This window comes from Trichechus manatus, unplaced genomic scaffold, assembly GCF_000243295.1.
Source record: "Trichechus manatus latirostris isolate Lorelei unplaced genomic scaffold, TriManLat1.0 scaffold00134, whole genome shotgun sequence".
NCBI lineage: Eukaryota > Metazoa > Chordata > Mammalia > Sirenia > Trichechidae > Trichechus > Trichechus manatus.
In genome coordinates, this window is record NW_004444070.1 from 3,103,784 (window position 1) to 3,111,381 (window position 7,598).

The following is a 7,598-nucleotide window of genomic DNA, read 5'->3' on the forward strand; positions in this document are numbered from 1 at the left end:
TTTCCATTTTTATTGATATATATCTAAGCTATATATATAGTTTATATATATATAGTTTTAATATCGACTCTTCACTTGTTCTATATAGTTTCCTTCTCTCTTTTTGGAGATTTGTTAGTTTCAAAAATGTGTTTCATTATTAGATAGCTGGCATTATATTTTATTCTTGGTTCCCTAGAAATTCTCATCTAGCATTAGTTTGTAAACTATAGATGCTTTGACTTTTCCTCTGAGCATAGCACGTCCACCACACTATAACTTATTCTAGTTCTGCCCAGCACTTAACCATTTGAATCACCCTGGACTCTGTCTTCCAGCACAATACCACTGTATTAAAAAAAAAGGAAGAAAAGAAAAAGAAAGTTGCCATGTAGTGGATTCTGACTCATGGCAACCCCATATGTTACAGAGTAAAACTGCTCCATACGGTTTTCTTGGCTGTAATCTTTAGGGAAGCAGATTGCCAGGACTTTCGTCCGTGGAGCCTGTGGGTGGGTTTCAACTGCCAGCCTTTCAGATAGTAACTCAGTACCCCTCTCTCAGGGAAGATGCAACCCATAGACTTTCCAACTAAAAAAGAAATATCAAGACACAGTAAAAGGTTATGTAAGGCACTAAAAAAAAAAAGTCCTTATGTGTATTGCTGATAGGAGTAGACATTGGTACAGTTCTTCAGGAAAGCATTTCAGCTTTAGAAATTGTAAACACGTTCATAACCAAAGTTCTAGATACAAACCTTTTTATAATAAGCATGATCATTGTGAACATCATAGTCTGTCTCCTGGAAACTGCTGATGTCACAGACGTGTGCACCCACATCACTGTGACATCATAGCCGGCTGGGGCTTGAGCCTGCCTGGAGGGAGACAGGCATCCCAGCCTCCATCCCTGAGGAAGGTAAAGACAGGTGGTCACCCACTGTGCTGGGATGTAGTATAGAAAATTCTAATTATCAGGTAAGAGAAGCATCTTCTAGCCTCTCCCTTTGTTCCCTAGTACATGTTAAAGGTTGGCAAAGGCAGAGAAAGGAATAGAGGTTACTAACGTTAAAAATAATCAAACCCACTGAAATTTGAACGTAAGGTTTATTCTGAGCAGTTATTCTGTATGCATCTAGGGGGACCATTTTGATTCCAGAAAAAGCAAATGGCTCAGAGAAGCTGGGTACAATGAGGCTTATAAAGAGAAGAGGAGGAAGAAATGTACAGGATCAACTAGTGGCTAATCTTAACATGATTGATTGAACCCTGGTGGCATACCGGGAAGACCTTGGCTGCTAACCAAAAGGTCAGCAGTTTGAATCCACCAGCCACACTTTGGTAACTCTATGGGGCAGTTCTGCTCTGTCCTATAGGGTTGCTATGAGGGCATTGGGTTTTTTTCTCAGCCTTTTACCGAGATCAAACCGGTATCAGGTTGGTCTCCTTGGCTCCTCTCAGCCATATCTTTTGAAATTTAAATTTAGTAAGCCTGGCTTCAAACTGACAAGAAAGGATTTGCAACTTTGGGTGAAATAAAGTCCCTGGGGGATGAATTTTGGTAAGAGATTTCTTTAAAGTGAATATTTGGTTTCCTGGCTAAGAAAACCTCAAAGTCAAAACAAGATATCTGCTATCAATTTCGCTCTTTGACACTCGGGAGAAACATTCATGGGCGGATTTGGGAGTCCAAAATTTGACCCACTATAGATTGGGCTGTTTATCATAGGGGCCTTCTTTGGACTTCTGGAAGGAGCTGTCAAAGAAGAAAATTGCAGCAGACAATGTTAAAACAGGCAGGGGTGACTTTTAGTCAAAAAGAAGTTGCAAGGGAGGGGAAAAGAATGAGGGGGGCAAAGGAGAGGCACGTTAGTGGGGTGGGACCACCGCAGCAGAGAGAGAGACAGCAGAACCCAGGACCCTGTATGAGCTTCACCCCCGGGAGACTCAGGACTGAGCTTCTTGACAGAAAGCTGAGGGGTGCTGGTGAGCGTAGTTCTGAGGCCACCATTGAGGACACAGTGCTGGGAACATTTCCTTGTTTTCTGATCAGGCCACCTGGAGGAGGAGGAGGTGAGGGGATGAAGGGGAAACCAGATGTTCACACAGAGCAGACAACTGAGTCCTGGTCACTTCCTTGCGGTTGGCCCTGCCTTTTCCCAGAACATACAAGGGTGAGTGGGGGGCTGGTTCTGTAAGAAAAGCCTTGGGTAAAATTCGACTTTTATCAGACCTGCGTTGCATGACAGGCGTGTGGTGGCTGGAAGGAGAGGCAGTACACATATGCTTATGGAAGCTGAACAATGAAAAAGGAACACAGAAGAACTGATGCCTTTGAATTATGGTGTTGGCAAAGAATATTGAATATACCATGGACTGCCAGAATCATGAACGAGTCTGTCTTGGAAGAAGTACAGCCAGAATGCTCCTTAGAAGCAAGGATGGCGAGACTTCATCTCACGTACTTTAGACATGTTATCAGGAGGGACCAGTTCCTGGAGAAGGACATCATACTTGGTAAAGTAGAGGGTCAGCGAAAGAGAGGAAGACCCTCAACGAGATGGACTGACACAGTGGCTGTAACAATGGGTTCAAGCATAACAATGATTGTGAGGGTGGGGCAGGACCAGGCAGTGTTTCGTTCTATTGTACGGAAGGTCACTATGAGTCGGAAAATGACTCCAAGGCACGTAATGAAAAGATTTTAAGTACACGTTTGTTTGTTTTTTAGGAAGCATGCTAAAATGCAGATTCTGTTTCCTAAGGTCTGGGAAGGGGGGCCTCAGGGGTCTATTTTTTTACAAGCTGGCACATAGTTCTGATGCAGGTGGCCCAAGGCATGCCCTGGGGCACCTGGCTGTGGATATATCCATTGAGAAACAGTGTTTTTAATTCTCCTGGAGGTTGAGATGACCCACCCAAGCTATCACCAAAACTCTGAGCTCCTTAAAGTCACCTTTAAGTCAAACAATAGCCCAGCTTAATTAGCAAAGACCGTTTTGCCTTGGACACTGTGCTCTTTTAAAGAATTATCTATGTGTGGTTTCCACAACAGAACTCCAGAGGTCAGACCAGAAGCTGAGTTTCCGAATAAATTGTTATTATGTAGAGGAGCCCTCGTGGCACAGTGATTAAACAGTCAGCTGCGAACCTAAAAGTCAGTGATTCAAACTCACCAGCTTCTCCACGGGAGAGAGATATGGCAGTCTGCTTCCATAAGCATTATAACCTAGAAAACCCGATGGGGTTTCCAAAACCATATGGGGCAGTTCTGTCTGTCCTATAAGGTCACCAAGAGTCAGAATCGACTCCATGGCAATGAGTTTAGTTTTGGTTATTTTGTAAACACTATTCTGGCCCTGTTTCCATGGCAATGTATAATTACTAGCATTAGGCTAGGGGTATAAAAGTCTTTGGAAGTTCTTCCCTCTTTGGAACATGTTTGATTTTCTAGTTGAAGTGTTACCCTGATTTGCAAATTTTATGTAAAATAAATCTCCATCATTGTCTACTACTGGCTTAATATGATTTTTGTCTTAACACCGGATTCAGCACTAACTGCTCCTCCAGGCACAAACCCTTGATTTTGAATTGGCTCCCAGAAAAGGGATACCTTACTTTAGGCTTCATTTCCTGCCGTTAGATATTTTGATGAATGCTCTAAAACCCCGTTATAAAAGTCCTGTAAAGCTGTTTTGAGGACATTGCGTATTACGTTACCAGGTTCTCAGCATGAGGATCCATTTTCCTGGAGCGATTGTTGTTTGCTTTTATCCCATGAACCGGAATCATCCAACTGCTCAACATTTAGTCTTCTCATTGCTGATGATAAGATTTTCAAAAAAAAAAAAAAAAAGATTTATTGAAATAAATTTCACATCCCATGCGAGTTAGCCTTCCACAGTGGATATTCAGTGGTTTTTCGTATGTTCACAGAACTGTGCAGCCACCACCACTATCAATTTTATAACATTTTCATCATCTCCAAAAAGAAACACCATACCCATTAACAGTCACTTCCCGTTTCCCACAAACCCTCCAACTCTAGGTGACCATTGGTCTGTTATTGCCTCTAATGTTGTTAGGTGCTGTCAAGTCTGTTCTGACTCATAGCAACCCCATGTACAACAACAGAACAAAACACTGCCCAGTCCTGCACCATCCTCAAGATCGTTGTTATGCTTGAGCCCATTGTTGCAGCCACCGTGTCAGTCCATCTTGTTGAGGGTCTTCCTCTTTTCCACTGACCCTCTACTTTACCAAGCATGATGTCCTTCTCCGGGGACTGGTCCCTCCTGATAACATGTCCAAAGTGTGTGAGACGTAGTCTTGCCATCCTTGCTCCTAAGGAGCGTTCTGGTTGTACTTCTTCCAAAACAGATTTGTTTGTTCTTCTGGCAGTCCGTGGTATATTCAGTATTCTTCACCAACACCACAATTCAAAGACGTCAGTTCTTCTTCGGTCTTCCCTTATACATGTCCAGCTTTCGCATGCATATGATATGATTGAAAATACCATGGCTCGGGTCAGGTGCACCTTAGTCCTCAAAGTCACATCTTTGCCTCTATAGAGTTGCCTATTCTGGACATTTTATATAAATGGAATCATACAATATGTGATCTTTTGTGACTGGCTTCTTTTTCAGCACAATGTTTTCAAGGTCATCCACATTGTAGCATGTATGAGTATTTCATTCATTGTTCATTGTCCATTGTATGGATATGTCACATTATGTTTATCCATCCGTCAGCTGATGGACTTCTCAGTTGTTTCCACTCTTTGGCTATTGTGAAAAAAGCTGATATGAACATTTGTGTATGTGTTTCTGGTTGGACATGTGTTTTCATTTCTTTTGAGTATATACCTAGGAACACTTAAATATAAAGCCCAATCCGAACTCACAGCAACCCCATGTGTTACAGAGTTCAACTGTACTACTTGAGGTTTTCAAGACCTTTTGTAAGCAAATAGCCAGGCCTTTCTTCTGCAGCACTACTGGGTGGATTTGAACCACCAACCTTTAGGCTCATAGTCCAGTGCAAACCATTTGCTCCACCCAGGGACCTTGTCTCTATGTCTAATCGGCATTTTTTATAACTCAGAAGCTATTAGGTTTAAGACACACCCTACTCTTATATAGCCTCATTAACATAACAAAGAAAACCCTATATCCAAAGAAGATTACATCCACAGGTACTGGGGTTAAGATTCCAACACATATTTTGGGGGGACACGATTCAATCCATAACAAATGCTTCATGATCTTTTCTCCTCCTTGGCATTTGCAGCTGATGTTCCTTCTGCCTGAAGTTCTCGTTCCACCCTCCGCTGTCCACCCACCTTCTACTCGAGCTTCCTGGTTCTGTTCAGACACTGCTTTGTCCTACAAACTTTCTCTTACAGAACCCCAGGATGGGATTTAGTGATGCCAGGGACTAAAATGCAGAGGAGAGTTGCTGAACCGAGAGTGAGGAAATTTTTCAATGCTACCATTGACTTTCTGAGAACAGCGAAGTGAGCCACAGGGACCATTTAGGGACTCCTTATCGCTTGCTCTATTTTCAACATGAAACCAGGTGTTTTCCTGTGTAAGATTCCTTAATTCTTCCTTAGTGTTCTGAATAGTCTATGTCTATCCTCATTTTCTAGATAAACGTACCCTTTATTAGAAAAAGATTTAAAATTATGTAAAAATGTCTTAATTGGTTCCCAGAGAATAAGTGAATATTCATCAAAAGGAGGGAAAAAAAATGAAGTAAATTTCCTATCCTATGTGCATACAGGATTGGCAGGCTGCTTGCAGAGCCGTTGTCCACCTCCTTATAAAATAAACACATGTCTTTATGTTGTGGCTACATACGATGTGTAGCTACAAAAAAATGTATCTTAGACCTAAACCTAAAAATCCCTCCACAGCGGATGAATATGAATTCACCTTTTAAACCTGTTGTTATTGACTGCATCATGGTCCCTTTGTGGCTCACAGTAACTCATGAGATCCCATCTTTACAAGGAAAGTTTTCATGGGGGAAAAAGAAAACCCTCTTATTTATTTATTTATTAATTATTGTGGAAGCATTGTTAAGAAGGGTTTGAAAGGGGCTGTGATATTATATTTCAGAGAAATATGGTATGTTTCCCACTGTAATGGTATATTTTTCTATTTATCTTCCCAGATCTACCAATTCATGATGTATTTATTTGTGAACAGCACGAAGGTTCATGACAGATAGATATATACGTATACCAAACCCAACCTGTTGCCATCGAGTCAATTCTGACTCAGCATGACCCTGTACGACAGAGGAGAACTGCCCTATAGGGTTTCCAAGGAACGGCTGGTGGATTCAAACTGCTGACCTTTTGGTTAGCAGCTATAGCTCTTAACCACTGCGCCACCAGTGTTTCCATATATACATACATATTATATATGAATACACATAACAATTTTGTCTCTTTAATGTTTCATTTTGTTCTATATTGTATTTGATGTTAATATTGTTGTATATGTTTTTATTTTTGTTAGCTTTTGTCTAGTATACTTTTTCCATCCTTTAGTTTTCATTTTCTATTATCAGTTTTATATGTATTTCTTGAAACCACGTCATGGATTGAATTGTGTCCCCCAGAAATATGTGTCAACTTGGTTAGGCCATGATTCCCAGTATTGTGTGGTTGTCCTCCATTTTGTGATTCTCCTACGTGTTATAAATCATAATCTCTGCTTATGGTTAAAGAGGATGAAGGTGGGACATAACACCCTTGCTCAAGTCACATCCCTGAGCCAGTGTAAAGGGAGTTTCCCTGGGGTGTGGCCTGCACCACCTTTTGTCCTACAAGAGATAAAAGGAAAGGGAAGCAAGCAGAGAGTGGGGACCTCATATCACCAAGAAAACAGTGCCGGGAGCAGAGCACATCTCTTGGATCCAGGGTTCCTGCACGGAGAAGCTCCTAGTCCAGAGGAAGATTGATGAGAAGGACCTTCCTCCAGAGCTGACAGAGACAGAAAGGCTTGCTCTGGAGCTGATGCCCTGAATTTGGCCTTCTAGACTGCGAGAGAATAAATTTCTCTTTGTTAAAGCCATCCACTTGTGGTATTTCTGTTAGAGCAGCACTAGATGACTAAGACAAACCAGTATACAGCCTGGTATTGATTTTTTCTTTGTTTTTAATTTAATCTGAGAGTCTCTTTGCCATTTAGCAGCTAGCTTTACTACGCTTACTGACATGTATGTACTTAACTTACCCCTGTCATCTTCTTTGTGCTTTTTATTCATCATGTTTTTTTGTCTTTCTCACCATCTTTTTTTTTTTGATCACCTAATTTTTTTTTTAACTGTACTTTAGATGAAGGTTTACAGAACAGACGAGCTTCTCATTAAACAGTTAGTACACATGTTGCCGTATGACAATGGTTAACAACCCCACTACACGTTAACACTGTCCTTACTCAACCTTGGGTTCCCTATCACCAGCTTTCCTATCCCCTTCTGCCTTCTAGTCTTTGTCCCTGGGCTGCTGTGACTCATTAGTCCCGTTTTGTTTTATGGGCCTGTCTAATCTTTGGCTGAAGGGTGAACCTCAGGAGTGACTTCATTACTGAGCTAAAAGGGTGTCTG